Here is a 17,281-nt window from a genome sequence, read left to right on the forward strand (position 1 = left end):
AGGCTCAGGTCATGACCCCAGGGTCCTGGGATCAAGCCCTGCATTGGGCTCTCTGCTCGGCGGGAAGCCTGCTTCTCCCTCTCCCACCCCACCCCGCCCTGCTTGTGTTCCCTCTCTCTCTGTGTCTCTCTCTGTCAAATAAAGAAATAAAATATTTAAAAAAAATTTTTTACATGTTGAAATGTAATATTTTGAATTTAGTGGGTTGAAAAATTATTCAAATTAATTTCACCTGTTTCTTTTTACCTTTTTAAATTCAGCTACTAGAACATTTGAAACCACAATTTCCACTGGACAGTGCTGGTCTACTCTACACGTTCTCCCTGCGTTCCACATTGGGATTGATCTCCTGCAGCCCACAGTGGCAACTGGCTTGAAAATACACCCTTTATTGGCTTCCTTTCCTATCTCATTCTCCTGCTTCTCTACTAAGTTTCCTGCGATTGCCAGGGTCTGTTTCCTGAGAACCCAAACTAAGACAAATAGCATTAACAACAGGAAAGAATTTTAGAGATGAACTATTCTAACCTCTTAAATATATAGATTAATGAAAAAATGATGTTCAGAGAGGTTCAACGAGTCAGTGCACTCAACTATTTAGCTGTGTGCATTCAGAATTTGATTTCAGATCTTGTGCTTCCAAATCCCTTTATTTTCTCATCATATTACATTGCCTTTTAAAGATTATTGGCAATTTTGAGAAAGTGATTTCAAAAAAGAAATGCAGCATTTAGGACTCATGGGATGAACTCACAATAAACAATTTATGTTTGCTTTCTACATGCCCATTAAACCTGCCCAGGTGGTAGTGTTTCCTTGCTCCTCTTTAGTAACCTGGAGAGGCTCCTTGACTCTTCTGGTCTTTCTCGTGTAACTGAAAGTCTTCTGGTCACAATCTCATCTGAGAAATTAGTGTATCCAGTCCTGATATGAATCCAACTTGATTTAAAGTTAACTCCTCTTTCTTTCCCCATTCCTCTTCCTCCAGCTTGCTAACTAGTTTATCACCAAGGGCTGGAACAGAGAAGCAGTGCCATTTTAAGATGCTGGTATCCTTTTTACGCCTGGCAGACATTTACAACTGACAGTTTCTCTCATAGACACTTTGGTAGGTTCTTTAGAGTTTCCTCTGCTGGTCCTCTCTGACTGAAACTCCCTTGATGTGGTAGTGTCTCCTTTGGCAGCCACCCTCCCCACCACCCCAGGCCAGTCCTTGAGTCTCTCAACAGTCTGCTGCACAGACTTTCTCTGTGGTCCTCGTGGGAAGGACTTTAAATTACTTGAGTCTGACTCACCTACTCTGGGGTTTGTGCACCTTGAACTTACCGTCAGTGGGAAGGGCAATCTCCTCCCAGACCAGCAATCCCCATTCCGCTCCCATTGCGCTACCCAAGCCCTTTAGCTTTCCCATACAGGAGTCAAAGAAGGTCCTCAGTGTCCCCCAACTGCAAGGAACACATGTCAGGCTGCAGCTTAAGGGGTCTCATTGAAGCCCCTCTCATTAGGGTTGGGGTAGGGGGTAGGGGTTGTCTCCCCTCCCTCTTGTGAGCTAGACTCAAGGGCAGTTCTCTTTCAAGTTATTCCCCTCACAGATTCCTTTTCCATCTCCCAAACCTGATCCTCTTATAACCTTGGTGTGGGTGAGGGGTTCCAGGAAATCTCTAACCAGGTTTCAGCATACCTCCTTTGTAAATTTCCATATGGTCTAGCCCCTCTTTTGTCATATGGCATTACTCTAATGTGGTAACTCAACTGAAACTACCAACTTAATATGTTGATAGAGCTGATATATTACAAAAAAATTGTGCTGGGAATAAATGAAATAGACATGGTTAATGTGGACCTTTTATAATTGGAGCATGGCAATGAAAGAAAGAAATAGGTCAGTGGACAGGTAATTAGTAGATAAAGCAATAGGTTAGTTTTGGGGTTTGTAATTATTTTAAAAATAAGATACAGAGGTCTTTACATGTTTGAAAAGATCCTGGGTAAAATTACAGAGAAAAATAGTGTTTTACTGTGGTATCTTGTTTTTTTTCTTTTTTGACTTCAACGGTGTGCTTTTTAATGAAATAAATAAGTATTAGATGTCTTGAGAGTTGTGTGATTTCCTTTGATAACTGCTAAGACACCAGAGGTTTCAGTTGTGTTTGATCCTCTTTGATCTCCCTCAACTACTCTTTTTTTTCCAGCATTGTATCATTTTTACAATTTTTATATGAGAAAGAACAATAAAAGTTCATACTGTCACTATAATTAATTTGAAGAATATGGTTCTGTCTCTAAAATAAAATCACTTGCAACCATCATCTTCATCTTTCTTTTAGTAGATTATTTTATTTGCATGTATACAGCACAACTGTAGCAAGAGCAGGTAAATATATATTCTTTTCTTTCCAAAAGAAATAATTAAAAAATGTTAGACCATTTCACAGTCTCGAAGGTTAGCATTGAAGTATTTCAAACAGCATTCTTGTTTGAAAACTTACACTATCTTTTATAGGAATAACAGAATGTTTAGTAACCCAGCTCCAACCATACCAAACTCCAAATTTCTTGTTTGAAAATAAAAACACACAATGCCCAAGTTGGCAATATTTAACGGGTCCTTTCCAATATTGTTTAGAAAACAAAACAGCTGGGCTTTGTTTAGATGGATAATTCATCAAGGATTTCCACTAATAATTGTGTCCAGTGAGTTCAGTGGGAGCATACTCAATTTTGATGCCATATCAATATAGAATAAGCCATGACTGTTTTCTGCAATTTTAGCTTTCAGTCAGTATCAGCCTTGTTTTAAAATGAACAAAGAAGAAAAGAAAGGGAAAAGATGTAATGTTAATAGGTTTCCTTTTGTGATCGCTCAGGGAGAAGTCTTTTTAAATAAGGGCCTTGAACTTGACCTTCTTCAATGGCACAAAGGTCCAATGCACAGTTTTTAAACTTATATTTAAATTTTAATAATTTTACATCGAAGTAGGTTAGAACCAGACTCTCAAAACCTAATCCTTAATCTTTCAGTGTAACTGACTGGCAAAGAAGAAAAGCTTAGGAAAAAAAGTCTGTACAAAGTACCTAAATATTGTCCTGATTTCTGTATCCCAAAGAATCAAACTGTATTCAGGTCAGCATTACAGTGTATTTGAGTTTGAAAATACCATTTAATATAGAATTAGAGTGAAAAGAAATTCTATTTTCATGATAAATCTAGTTTTATGGACCTAGATTTAAAAAGAATTGTATTCTCTGTGTTGGCAAAATGGTACAGAAAGAGGCACTGTCACCAAGAGACTGAAATTTTAAAAATCTTTCTGGAAGGCAATTTGGCCATTTCTATTGAATGCCTCAGAATTCTGCATAAAACCTTTAAACAAGCATTTTTACTTTGGGGGATTCATGGTAAGAAAATAGTCATAGATGTTTGCAAAATTATAGCTACAAGATTTTTATGGAAGTGTTTTTGGTAGAAACAAGAACTGAATAAAACATAAATATTTAACAACAAGGTTTTATTTAGCCACTAAAATGATACTAGAGAAATATTTAATGCCATGGAAAAGGTAGAAAAAGCTGATTAAAAACAGTATGCACAATGTGATTCCCTCCTGTTAAAAAGAAAAGATATTTGCACCAAAAAAATATTGGATGAAAACAAATAGAAGTGTTAGCAGCAGCATCTTTATATGATGGAGTTGGGCACACCATTTTTTCCAACATGGAAATAGCTTTTTTTTTTATGCCTTTAAAATTAAAATGCATACTAGGTATAGAAAACTCAAACCATAGGAAAGTAAAATAAAAAAAAAAAATTATAAGCCCTCCTCCTTACAATTGCATTTGGTGGAACACACACACACACGGACACACACACGTATTTCTATGTCTTGGTTTCAATATTCAATAGTATATCTTAGGGAGTTTTATATTTTAGTGCATATTGATCTACTTCATTCTTTTAAATTGTTGCATAGTATTACATAATAGAAATAGGTAATAATCTTCCTTATCAATTACTCTCAACCAGGCCATTCTGTTCCAACAGCAGGATCTCTAAATTATTGACCTAAAGTCTTCACTTCTCATCTTTCCCAGTGTAGTTATTATGTCATTGGATTCTTCCTCTCCTCTTTTTTTTTTTTTTTTGCCTCTATTGGCAAAACAACTCTCAATGGCCTCTAACCAAGCAGACAAGCTCTGTTGAAGAAAACCCGTATGTGGAATTTAAGAAAAAAAAACAAAAAAACCCCGAAGAGACAAACAAAAAACACCCAGACACTTGGGGCGCCTGGGTGGCTCAGTGGGCTAAGCGTCTAACTCTTGATTTCAGATCAGGTCATGATCTCAGGGTGGTGGAACTGAGCCCCGTTGGGCTCTGTGCTGAGTGGGGAGTCTGCTTGAGATTCTCTCCCTCCTTCTCCGTCTGCCCCTCCCCCTGCTTGTGATCTCTCTGTCCCCAACCCCTCTCAAATAAATAAAGAAATCTTTAAAAAACAAAAACAAGAAAACAAACAGACAGCTCCCCCCCCACCACCACCAACCGGACTCTTAAATACAGAGAACGAATTGGTTGTTGTTGCCAGAGAGGGGGTGCGGGTCAGGGGATGGATAAAGTAGGCGAAGGGGGTTAAGAGTGCACTTATAGTGATGAGCCCCGAGGAATGTACAGAATTTTTGAATCATTATATTGTACACTTGAAACTAATGTAACACTGTATGTTGATTATACTTGAGTAAAAAAAAAATATTAAATAAATAAAAATAAATGGAAAAAAAAAAAAAACAGAAAAATTCACCAAAAGGCAGCAATAGACGCTCAACCCTACCCAGCAATCCTAATTATTTCTCTGGTTAAATCACCCTCCCACTGTCTGCCACAATTATGTCAAACTGCCTCCATTCCCTTCAAACATCAGGTACCCCCAGTCTCCTCCAGCATTTCTCTCAGAGGTGGGTAGTGCTTTCCAATGTAGAGACAATCAAAGCTTCAACTTTCATAGACCAATTTACCAACCTTCTCAATCACATATCTTTTCTCTCCTTCTTTCTTGCCACCCTGGAGGAAATTTATTTGCTTTCTTGTTATTTCATTTAAGAAATTTGTACAACTTTACAGGTAATATTGCTCTCATGGTTTTCCAAGGTATACATACTTTTCTTAGTCTTGATATCATGGTTATTTTGCTTGATTTGTGGAATGAATTGGTGCACTTTCTTTTGTTTGTTTTTCCTTTTTCTAACTATTAAAAGGACTTAAGAGAAATGATCTGTTTGTTGAGGGTTGGAGAGCAGCATTTTACAACAGGTTTCTTTGATAGTGGTAAGGGTGATGAGATGTGTGCATGTAAATCTTTGATTACCCTTCAGTTTTTCCTATAATTATTGGTCTATCCCAGTTCTTTTCCCCACCTCCTGAGGTGGTGTTGCTAATTTTTTATCTCCTTAGAAAACATTAACTTGATCTAGATCAGGGATTTTTTAAAAAAAATTTTTTTTATAATGCCACGGACTCCATTTGTGGTTGAAGTCTATGGACGGCTTCTTAGAATCACTTTTAAAAATGTCCGCCCTGGAATTTGACTGTTATCATGAGTGGAGTCACATGATTTTCTGTGCCTTCCTACAAATAATGTTTGTGTGTAGGTTGTGGGTTTTTTTCCCCCCCAGTTATGTGTATGGTGTTCTCACAATGTTATTCTCCATATGCTCAGTATTTTTATGGAATGCAAATGCACAAAACCTGCTTGTGTGATATACTATGGGTGCTTGCTTTTACCTCATAGTTCAGTGTACAGAATGGGAATGGAAGAGGAAACCGAGTCAAGAGAAGAACCTCTGCTGCTCAGAACTTGCAGCACACATGATCTGTACCCCTGTACCATCTGTGAATGCTAATAAGTTACTTGAAATAATACTTCAAACAGTTATCCTAATCATGTGATTTGTTTGAACTTGCAAGGCTTATACTTGTAGGTCACTCAGTTATCTGTGTTACAGAACACTGTACTGCCTTAGGGAGAGTTAAAAATTCTCATTTCAACTGTCCAGTTTTACAAAACTTTAGCAAGTAAGGGAAAAAGCTCATCTCCTTTCAAGTATTCGTAATTAGAGGTCAATCAGACTAATAGGGGGTAAAAGGTGGGGCTGAGGCACCAATGTGAGAATGTGGATAATCGGGCACATTTGTCTGAGGGGGTGATAAGCTCATTGCAGGAGAATCTGTAGGCAGTCACTTGGAGGTTATGTACAATCTATAGGCTAATGACTATCATAAGTGATATTTTCACATACCTTCACCAAGTGAAAAATGAGATACATTTCTGTGATTTGTACTGATGAAAGTCCCAGGTATTGTTAATACCATTATGTTTAATGCTTAGATTTATCATTGAAGCTCATGCTAAATTTCAGCTAGAGGTTAGTGGGAATAAATATATAATTTATTTTGCCACCCAAGATTATAGACTCCCTGGAATCTAGACTCTAGTGTTCTGGAATCTAGGTTTACCAAAATATTGATATGAAGTAATATATAATATAATATAATACAATATAATATTATTTTATGTTTTTCCATGCCTATTTTTAAATTACTTTGTCATTATTTTATTTAGGAATTTCTAGGACATAAGAATTCCAGAATTTTCATAAATGTCTTAGACGCTTAATAATGATCATTTAAATCAAGAGTTTAATTGCTTTCTTTTTTGCTACATTCCCCTTTCTTCTATGCTTTTCTCTTTACAATATATATATGTATGTACGTATATATCTATCTGCCTTATTTGAGTACTGTATCAAGTACTCCATATACAAAAAGTTTGTGGATTTTAGGTTGCCTGAGTCTTGCTATGCCCCCAAATGTTTTTTTCTTTTAAGATTTTATTTATTTATTTGACAGAGAGAGACACAGCAAGAGAGGGAACACAAGCAGGGGGAATGGGAGAGGGAGAAGCAGGCTTCCCACCCAGCAGGGAACCTGATGTGGTGCTTGATCCCAGGACCCTGGGATCATAACCTGAGCCCAAGACAGATGCTTAATGACTGAGCCACCCAGGCGCCCCCCCAAATGCTTTTTCTTTTACTCTTATACTTGATTGATAATTTTGCTGGATGTAGAATTCTAGGTTCAAAATAATTTAATCTCAGAATCTGAGAGGAATTTTTTCCATGGTCTTCAAGCATCCAGATTTATAGATGATACATCTGCATTCTCATTTTAACTCCATTCCTTTGAAGCTGAAGGAAACTTGTTTCATATTTCTGTGATTTTAGTTTTTATGATTTTTCTCTTTATCTTTGAAGGTGAATTTTTACTCCATTGAGAACATGGCAACTTGGCAATTGATAGCTTTTTTAAATGAAAGATTTACATTTTTTTCCACCTCAGGGAGATTTTCCGCTATTATTTTTGAATTATTCCAACATTGTATCTTCTTCATTCCCCCTTACTGGAATTCCTGTTAAATAGAAATAGAAACTTCTGAATCGATCCTCTATTTTTCCTAATGGTTTCCTCACACTCTCTGCATCTTTATCCTTTCAGTGTGTTTTGAGAGAATTGCTTTGCTTGATCTCCCAGGTCACTGATTTGTTCATCAGTTGTGTCCATGCTAAGTAACTGGAAACCATGAGAGCTACAAAATTGGAAATCATGAACATTTACAGGAGCTTTCTTTTTTAACATATACTGGGTCACAGATTCATTAGCCCTATTGGATTTTATATTCCAATGTTTCAATCTTCCTCAAGTTCCTGACTGAGCTCATTTACTGTTTGCACTCTTCTTGTGTTTCCAGTGCTGCCATGGACACATTTTACTTTCATTTTTTTTCCTCCGTGATTTGGAAAGGGAAGGAAGCTAGAAGTTTTCATCAACCATCTTAAATCTACAATCTGTTTATTGGTGTCTAGTATGTGTCATGTTCCATTTTAGTCACTGCATGGCCAAAGCAGACACATAGAGATCCTAATCAAGTGGATCATCATGAACATCTCAGACAGCAACCATGTTCCTCTGAGGCACACAAGAAAAGGTGGGAGACAGGAGAGAGTTGTCTGAACAACAAGTCAGCGTTAAGGCTCTGAGGGAGGATGGATTTTATTTTGTATGCACCAAGGAGTTAGCAAGGGATTAAAAGTTTTCAGGAAGATAATTGTATGAATACTGTGGAGGATGAAAAGGAGAAAGGCAGGACTGGAAAGGGAAAGCCACTTGGGAGGCAATTGCTATAGTCCAGAAGGATCATGATCGCCTGAACTTTTGTAATGACATCAGAGACGGGAAGAGGAGCATGATGTACCTGACCCAATACCTTTGCTATATGCACTTTTTTTCAAAAACAGCAGGAAATCTTATGTAAAGATCTACATGAAATTAACCAACCACAATGGTCAACTTTTTGTATTTTATTTTGTTTTGTTGCTTTTTTCTTATCTACATTGTAGTAAAAAAGAGAACTGTCAGTAAATTTCTATAACTTTACCATTATATGTCATATGGATTCAGGTCATATATTTCATGCATAATGGGTAGATCATGGGAATGCTAGAATATGAAGCTGTATTAGGATTGTGTGGGAAATTTGAATATTAGTGGCAAGGAATCATGATCAATTCCACATTGTGAACCTAGATAATTAGATGTGATATTTAGAGGGTAAGATAATTCATCCCTAAACTCCAGGGTGGATTCCCAAATATGTGCTGGGTAGTTGAAGAGGTCAATGTTCCCTGAAGAGCAAGGGCATTCCTAGTTCAGGGATAACCCATTACTCTTAATAGTAGAATTTACAAACAAGGTCACATTTCTCTGACTACAGAGGTAGGCACTGGGAAAACTTAATGAAAGTGTAGTAATAAAAGTGATGAAAGTAGGGGTGCCTGGGTGGCTCAGTCATTAAGCATCTGCTTTTGGCTCAGGTCATGATTCCAGGGTCCTGGGATCGAGCCCCTCATCGGGCTCCCTGCTCCACAGGAAGCCTGCTTCTCCCTCTCCCACTCCCCCTGCTTGTGTTCCCTGTCTCATTGTGTCTCTCTCTATCAAATGGATGGGTGGAATCTTCAAAAAAAAAAAAAAAAGTGATGAAAGTATTTGCTCTACTCATAGTCCTGTGTCTGACAAAGCACTGAGGTCATCCTGGCAAGACAGATGTGGAGCGGGTGTTGAAATTTAAATGGATGAGAAAGTGGTAGAGATGCAGTAGATCAGTAATGGAGATGGATGTGGTCATCAAGGAAATGGGTGTATAACAATGTATTATGAAAATGCCTTTTAGTTCTTTCTTTCAAAAGTTTCCTAATGTCAAATTTAAGGCAGAGTTTTCAGATTGAAAATTTTGACTGTAAAGTAAACCCAGTTTTCTCAGACTGATATATTCTGTTAAGATATTCTTGTAAAAGTGAGTTTCCCCACATACATATATCTGTCTATAAACTGTCAAAAGACTTTCTACAGTCTAATGTACAGAAGTAGACCTATTTATATTAACAAAAATGCATTTGAAAACAATTATTCTAAATATTGCTTGAAATTTGTATTATGAATGGATACCAAATAATACTTGTGCTCAACTTTATCCATTGGTAAAGTGGGTTTTACTAAAATCTGTTATGGACTTTTTCAGATGGTATGTATACAAATTGACTGAAAGTCAGCTAGTATTTATTGTGTGCCCACCATGTACCAGCTACCACTGAGCAAATCAGGTAAAATATCCCTCTCTTGAGTTTATATTCTCATGTAAGGAGACAAACTGTAATCAATAAACATAGTAGGTAAGTTAAATAGTTAGGAAGAAGTGTTATTAAAAAACTAAAAACTAAACAAACAACAAAAAACTGCCAGGGCAAGGGGGTTCAGAAGTATGGGTGGGATATTTCAATTTTAAATAGGTCATTCAGGGTGGGCCTCACTGAGTGAAGATGTGAAGAAGGTCAAACACTCAAATAGGAATATGAACTATTACCCTAAGTACTCTGCAAAGAGAAATTTGTTTTCAGAGAGAAATCAGGATTTATCTTCTACTTAAATTGGCCAATCATTTTGATCCGTCAAAACCCCAAATACGCATTAACTCCAGCACATTCCCTTAAATATACTGAAGTTCTTTTCATATTAACATCTAACTACTTTTGGGATAATTTCAGTATATTAGTATGTATCATAAAATCAACATATTTGTTTATGCCCATCAGAATCTAAGACGCAGGTATTCCTTCTTTAAAAAAATTCATATATATATCGACAAACCAGGTATTGTACCCCGGAAATGTTTTTTAACGTATATATGTATTTTTAAATTAAATTAAATTTTATTTAATTTACATATATTGTATTATTAGTTTCAGAAGTAGAGTTCAGTGATTCATCAGTTGTATATAACACCCAGTGCTCATTACATCACGTGCCCTCCTTAATGCCTATCACCCAGCTATCCCATCCCTTTACCCCTCCCCTCCAGCGACCCTGAGTGTGTTTCCTATGGTTAAGAGTCTCTTCCAGTTTGTCTTCCTCTGTGGTTTCATCTTGTTTTATTTTTCCCTCCCTTCCTTTGTGCTTCTCTGTTTTGTTTCTTAAATTCCACATATGAGTGAAATCATATGATAATTTTCTTTCTCTGATTGACTTATTTTGCTTAACATAATACCCTCTAGTTCCATCCACGTTGTTGCAAATGGCAAGATGTTATTTTTTGATGGCTGCATAATATTCCATTTTATATATACACCACATCTTCTTTATCCATTCATCTGTTGATGGACATCTGGGCTCTTTCCATAGTTTGTTTATTGTGTACATTGCTGTTATAAACATTGGGGTGCAGGTGCCCCTTCAGATCACTACATTGGTATCTTTGGGGTAAATACCCAGTAGTGCAATTACTGGGTGGTAGGGTAGCTCTATTTTCAACTTTTTGAGGAACCTCCATACTGTTTTCCAGAGTGGCTGCACCAGCTTACATTCCCACCAGCAGTGTAGGAGGGTTCCCTTTCTCTGTATCTTTGCCAACAGCCGTTGTTTCCCGAGCCTTTAATTTTAGCCATTCTGACTGGTATCTCATTGTGGTTTTGATTTGTATTTCCCTGATACCAAGTGATGTTGAGCATTTTTTCATGTGTTTGTTGGCCATTTGGATGTCTTCTTTGGAGAAATGTCTGTTCATGCCCTCTGCCCATTTCTTGATTAGATTATTTGTTCTTTAGGTGTTGAGTTTGATAAATTCTTTATAGATTTTGGATACTAACCCTTTATCTGATAAGACATTTTCAAATAACTTCTCCCATTCTGTCGGTTGTCTTTTGGCTTTGTCGACTGTTTCCTTTGCTATGCAGAAGCTTTTTATCTTGATGAAGTCCCAATAGCTCATTTTGTACCCCTGAAATGTTTAAAAACATCTTCAGAGACGCCTGGGTGGCTCAGTTGGTTAAGCGACTGCCTTCAGCTCAGGTCATGATCCTGGAGTCCCTGGATCGGGTCCCGCATCAGGCTCCCTGCTTGGCAGGGAGTCTGCTTCTCTCTCTGACCCTCCCCCCTCTCATGTGCTCTCTTTCTCATTCTTTCTCTCTCAAATAAATAAATAAAATCTTTAAAAAGAATTCAATAGTTTTTCATTTGAAATATGTAACATGGTTTCCCTTTTCACGTGTGTTCATCTTCTACCTGAACAATATTTGTTTGTTGAGGATATAAATGCCTCTGCATTTAGCTTTAGTCAGACAGCAAATTCGGTCTGATTGCACTGAATAAAGTGCAGTGATTTGCACTCACTCTTTCGTGAAATATTAATTCTAGAGGATATTGGAATAAACCCTATGCATTATATAGATTTGCCTATTTAAAGGTGTTTTTATGACTTTCTGATTATTGTCTCACTGTCCTAAGTACTAAACTACCTCTTCTTTATTTAGTCACTATTTTAAGGAGCTATGAGCCTCATGTGCTAACTTTTTAATTTAATTGATTAAAAGAAATACGCATTTTCTTAATCACAGTTTGCTTGGCCTTGCCTAGCTCAGCCTGCAGTGGGGGAAAAATTATAAATAAGTAAATAATTTGTACTTTTTTGGATTTTTAGATTTTATTTATTTATTTGACAGAGAGAGATAGTGAGAGCAGGAACACAAGCAGGGGGAGTCGGAGAGGGAGAAGCAGGCTTCCCGCTGAGCAGGGAGCCCAATGTGTGGCTCGATCCCAGGACCCAGGATCATGACCTGAGCTGAAGGCAGACGCTTAAGGACCGAGCCACCCAGGCGCCCCTGTACTTTTTTTTTTAAGTTTTGAACATTAAAATTAAAAGTAAATGTAAAATGTTACCCAAATAGTCAATACTAATTAAGTGATGAAGTTGTATTTTAAATACATAATTCAATGGAAAGAAATATTTTATGTCTTTTCTTTGAAAATCAAATACTTATTTGTGTTCTTATTTTTGGGTAGGAGAATCTGTACATTTACCTCAAGGAATAGTACTAACTAGATTGTTCCTGTTAATTAAGACCAAAGGAAATAGAAACATCAGCGTTTGCTCAGCTCTGTGCTAGGTGCTATGCAGAGCAAACAGAAGTGCCAGAAAACTTCATTGTCTTTGAGTGTGTGTATGTGTGTTTCAGTGTAAGGGGGAAAATAAATTCTAACCATATTGTAACTTTGTAGCCCTTAAACATAGCAGATCACACTACTCCTTTAGTTATGTGTTGATGTACATGTTTGCTGTGGTGGGTGTTTGATATATTATGTTAGCTTTTCTTGATGTGGTTACACATTTTGCAATGAATGACCTCCTGGTTTTTTTGTATAGGAGCAACTAACACTAGTGTTATGCTTCACTAAGATTTAATATTTTTCAATTTTAAAAATACATTATTATGCTGTTATTTTTTAACCCCTACTATTTGCTCAGCTCCTGAAATAGAAACAAATAAGATGATGCTTTTGATCTCGTTGAACTCCTAGGTTATTGGTGGAGGCAAAGGGGCTGCAGACATTGGAGTCACAGTGCACTAATTGAGGGAAGCACCAGCTACTCTGAAACGGAGTAGGAAGAAATGTCTAGTTCAGGGAGTAAAGTGGTAGGGATTGAGGGATTTCAAAGAAAACCCCATGGAGGAAGTGGAGTCTGAGCTGAGTCTCAGGGATAAGCAGGATTTAGTTAAGTGAAGAAGGCATAAGGAAGGCATTTTAGACAGAGGGAACAAAGTCTACAAAGCAAGGATGCAAGAAAGAACATTTGAAACACTTGTCCTTGTAAAATACAATGACATTATCACTCACAAAAATATAAGCAAAATTGAGATACCAAGTTTGGATGATTGGTATCCCATTTCACATGTTAATTATTGCAAAAACCTTAAATACAAAATGTGCACTCCCTTGCCATTGTTGAAGAGCTGAATGTTTGAACATGTTTCCTTTTTGCCAAAAGTAAACTCTTCATAGTGAGCTAAAGTTTTCCTTAATTTTCCTTATTATACCTTATTAGGAAAAAATACAGATTTTTCCTTGATCAATAAATGACATGAGCAATTTTATACATTTCTTTGGAATTAGCAATACAGGATAGGGAAAAATCCCGCTTTGGTCTGAAGCCATCTTCCTGAGCCTGTAAGCAAGTTTGAGACCCTCATGCCTTGACATCTGAGATAAAGCTGCCAGCCTCCTCAGGAACATCATCAAGTACAGGATGTCCTCTCTTTCTCTCTTTCTCTCTTCCTCTCTCACAATCTCTCTCTCTCTCTCTCTCTCACATACACACACAAATAATGAACTTCATGCATTTTCCTTGGGAACAAAGCAACTGGTATATTTTCTTCAACAAGGCATCATGTTGGACATTATGTGGTATTTTTATACTTTGAAAATAACATTTAGGGATTTTCATTTGATATACGCAGGTATACAGGTACAGAACCTGTGAAGTTATTCTCTTGAGTCCAGATAACTGTCTCTCAAGGTATATCTTAGACGATCTAGGTCAGAATCGTCTAGGATATTTTGAAAAAGTAGAAATTTCCTAATTCCACTCAGGGTCTATTGAATCAGGATCTCTAAATACGGGCCCACATGGAATATTTTCTGCAAGCCCCCAGGTGATTTCTGATACCTTCTAGAGTTTGTGAACCATTGGTGTAGATCTTGCATCCCCTTTGGCCCAGGGGTAATCTTTTAGGGCCAAAAGTAAGTGAAAACCAGTAGCGTATGTTTGACTTGATCCACTGAGCTTTACAAGATTACCTACAGTTCAGAATTGTAGTCTTTCTTGATTTCAGGATTCCTTCTAATCATTATGAAATACAAACATCACAATTTTTTTTTGCACATACAACATTTTCAGAAGTCCAAAGCTCAATTTTATCAACCAAGGACTATTAGCATTTATTTCTCCCTGGTACATTTCAATTTATCTTACAGAAAATTTTTTATTCTTTGTTGATTTATACCTCTCAAGATTCCTTTTGCCTACAGTTTTTCTTTTTTTTTTTTTTGTATTTATGATGGGCACTTAAACCTATTTAAATTATTTCTGAACTACACCTCCCTTTGAATGCCATAAACATTTTCTTGTGTCACCAAAATGTCTAGTGTTACTTTTCCTCTACTTCTGATTTAAAAAATGTCCCTAGTTACTATTCCTCAATATGGTTTTTGCCCATGAGATCTTTATCGTGTTAGACAGTGTATTAATCCCCTGGCCATGTTGTAAAAATCTCCTTTTGAGTCCTCCTGGATTTATAACTGGAACAACTAAGGAGCAGGAGCGTTTTTTAATGTTTTCTCCCATCCTCTGCTTTTCCATGACCAGGTGAAGAATGAATGGACATGATGTTGTAAGACGTTTTCCACTCTCATCAATGCTAGGAAATCCAACATGTATGGGATCCCCCAAATTAAGTGCAATCCCATAGAATAGCCAGCGTGAAATTGAATCCTCTCCACTTCGTCTTTCTGAACTGTGTTACCCTATTTTCCAGGGTTCCATTGGGAAGTAAAAATTACTATGAGTATCATGATAGAAAAAGTCTACTATTGGAAGACCATATACAAATATGGGAGAAGATGAAGAGAAGTCCAAAAGGAAGACTTGAAGGATCACATAAAAATCACTAGCCAGCCCTTCTGGCACACTATACAAAAGAACAAGTGATACCTTACAGGAAAATCTGGAAGCCAAGCATGTCCAGATGCTGAAGTTGTATTATGAAGGAGAACTGCTCCAGAATATACGTGAGCTGTTGCCTCAACTTCAGGTGGTGGGTCTGCGGTAGCTGTTGACCAACAGGACCAGCAGTTTGGAAGAACTGGACACAAGGTAGGGGTTAAGCAAGGACATGGTGGAATCCACTGGCATCTCTCCATCTATTTCTCACTGCATCTAACCATGAAAACCTTCAGAGCATAATGGCAGAGCTTCACCCAAAATATCAAAAATGTCATGTGAATTTCTCTTTGGGCCAACTTTAATCTAGAAAGGATTAAAGGATGAAAGGAGGTTTAGGGAAAATTCTTCCAGCATAACCAAGTTGACAAGTTATCAATACAAAACCTCCATAATCATTATCTGTTTGATGCATATAGTTTTATTGTTCCAGGCTTTATGTTTCACTCCCTTTCACAATAATAACGAAGATTTTGTCTTAACTTACTTTAAAAACAGGTAGAAAGCTATAGCCTATCTGCCCCCCTGCCCTTCTGTACTTTGTACATTGTTGATACTGCATAAATATGCTTTTTCCTAATTGAATTGGGTGAAGTTTTGAAAAGTTAGTAATCAATCTACATGTACACTCTTGAGAAGCTGTATGAAGTCTCTGAGGATACTGGGAACCGTGTCTTCATGATTATAAGTCACTCACCTCTCTGGATCTGATCCCCCACATTTCATATAGGAGTCTCTTGATAGTAGTGTACATTAGGTCCAATCCAGGGAACATGTTAGTCCTTCCTGCATAAGAAACCACCCCAAAACTTGGAGGCTTAAACCAAGAACAATTCCTATTTCTCTTGATTCTATAGGATGGCTGGTTATTTCTTCCACTGCTTTTACCCAGGTTCACTCATGAGGCTGAGTTAGCTAGAGGATCAGCTGGCCTGCAAAGTCCAAGATGGCTTCACTCGTGTCTGGCACTGAAGCTTGCTGTTGGTTGGAGCACCTTGTCTTTCTTTCATGTGCCCTTTGATTTTTCCAGGAAGCTAGACTGGCTTCCTTACATGGTGGCCTCAGTGCAGCACTCCAAGACAGCAAATTGGAACCTGTAAGACCTCCCAAGGCCTAGCTTCAGTCACATATTGTCACTTATTCACATTCTTTTTATCAAAGCTTTTTACAAGACAAAGCAAGATTCAAAGGGAAGAAAGATATTCTCCACCTCTAATGAGAGATGACAGGTGTGGAGGCCATTTTTTTCGAAGTGCAGTACCAAATAAAAGTTGAAATTATTTTACAGTTAGTTTCTTTAGTAAGAACCCCACCACCACTACCACCATCACCAAACACACACACACACACACACACACACACTACATAGGAATTCTTTTATCAGGGGTTCTTAGCTGAGGTGATTTTTTTTCACCATCTTTCTCAAGAGACATTTGGTAATGTCTAGAGACATTTTTGATTCTTACATTTGATGGTGGGGTTGCTACTAGAATCTAGTGGGTAGGGGCCAGGAATATTGCTAGAAGTCTCATAATTCACAGGACAGCTCCTGATAACAGAATTATCTGGTCCAAAGTACCAATAGTGCTGAGGTTGATTAACTCTGCCTTATATGGAATATAATTCTAGCAAGTTGCCAGAGTGGAACTTAGGTCAAAAATAATACCTAAAGGTATTCTTTTTACCCAGCCTGAAATGATTTAAAATTTTGAGGGGATCATAAATTTCCTTTTGGATGTAAAGGGACTTTAGGCATTCTGCCTTTCTAACATTCATTATTTATGAACAAACCATTTTAGATAGAATAGGAACCTCTCAAACCCTTCTTTAAGATTCTAACTGAAAATAAAACTTAGATTTTTGAGACTTTCCCTATTAGTTTTAATTTTCAACTCTCATTCTGGCTTCTAACCTAAACCTAAGGGATGTGTGTACACACACACACACACACACACACACGATGTTTTAGCTACTTCTGTCAGAAATCTTTTAAGGGCTTTCCCACATTGTTCTAAAGGCTGACAATATGTATTAATTGTCCAACGTGCTTTTCTCATTAACTCAGGAATAACAATTTACATAGAATCCTGCGATCTTTCAAACTGTATCTATAGATATAGGCTGATAGA

The 17,281-nt window shown here is 37.3% G+C and overlaps 1 protein-coding gene across 11 annotated transcripts in view; it reads left to right on the forward strand.

Moving 5' to 3' along the window:
* The window catches only part of LOC114205552 (uncharacterized), a 126,486-nt gene that overhangs the window by 32,829 nt on the left and 76,376 nt on the right, over window positions 1-17,281 (forward strand). For all 11 annotated transcript variants that reach the window (XM_088026362.1, XM_088026348.1, XM_088026365.1 and 8 more), the window contains exon 5: window positions 14,968-15,305. The gene's annotated coding sequence lies outside the window, so the exon portion shown is untranslated. The remainder of the gene's footprint in view (window positions 1-14,967; window positions 15,306-17,281) is intronic.

This window comes from Eumetopias jubatus, unplaced genomic scaffold (assembly GCF_037043125.1).
Source record: "Eumetopias jubatus isolate StellerSeaLion01/CBP00866 unplaced genomic scaffold, mEumJub1_p1.0 scaffold_1, whole genome shotgun sequence".
NCBI classification, from domain to species: domain Eukaryota; kingdom Metazoa; phylum Chordata; class Mammalia; order Carnivora; family Otariidae; genus Eumetopias; species Eumetopias jubatus.